This window comes from Nanorana parkeri, unplaced genomic scaffold, assembly GCF_000935625.1.
Source record: "Nanorana parkeri isolate BGI_ZX_2015 unplaced genomic scaffold, ASM93562v1 scaffold1724, whole genome shotgun sequence".
NCBI classification, from domain to species: Eukaryota; Metazoa; Chordata; class Amphibia; order Anura; family Dicroglossidae; genus Nanorana; species Nanorana parkeri.
The window spans coordinates 1-325 of record NW_017307992.1 but is presented as its reverse complement, the minus strand read 5'-3'; positions in this window follow the sequence as shown (position 1 = coordinate 325).

The following is a 325-nucleotide window of genomic DNA, read 5'->3' as shown; positions in this document are numbered from 1 at the left end:
GGCAGAGGGGGGGTGGAGGATGGAAGCCAGTGCAGGGATTGGCAGAGGGGGTGGAGAATGGAAGCCAGTGTAGGGATTGGCAGAGGGGGGTGGAGGATGGAAGGCAGTGCAGGGATCGGCAGAGGGGGGTTGCAGACACTGAGCGGTTGGTTAGGTGGATGAATCTAGCAGCTGCATTCATGATAGGCTAAAGGGGGGAGGAGCCTGTTTAGAGGTAGGCCAATGAGGAGGAAGAGGTTCTCACCGGGGACACACAAATAGCCAACTCACATGGCTGTGGGTTCACCTGTATTCTGACTCCGATCGTTGTGATAGCGAAATATAT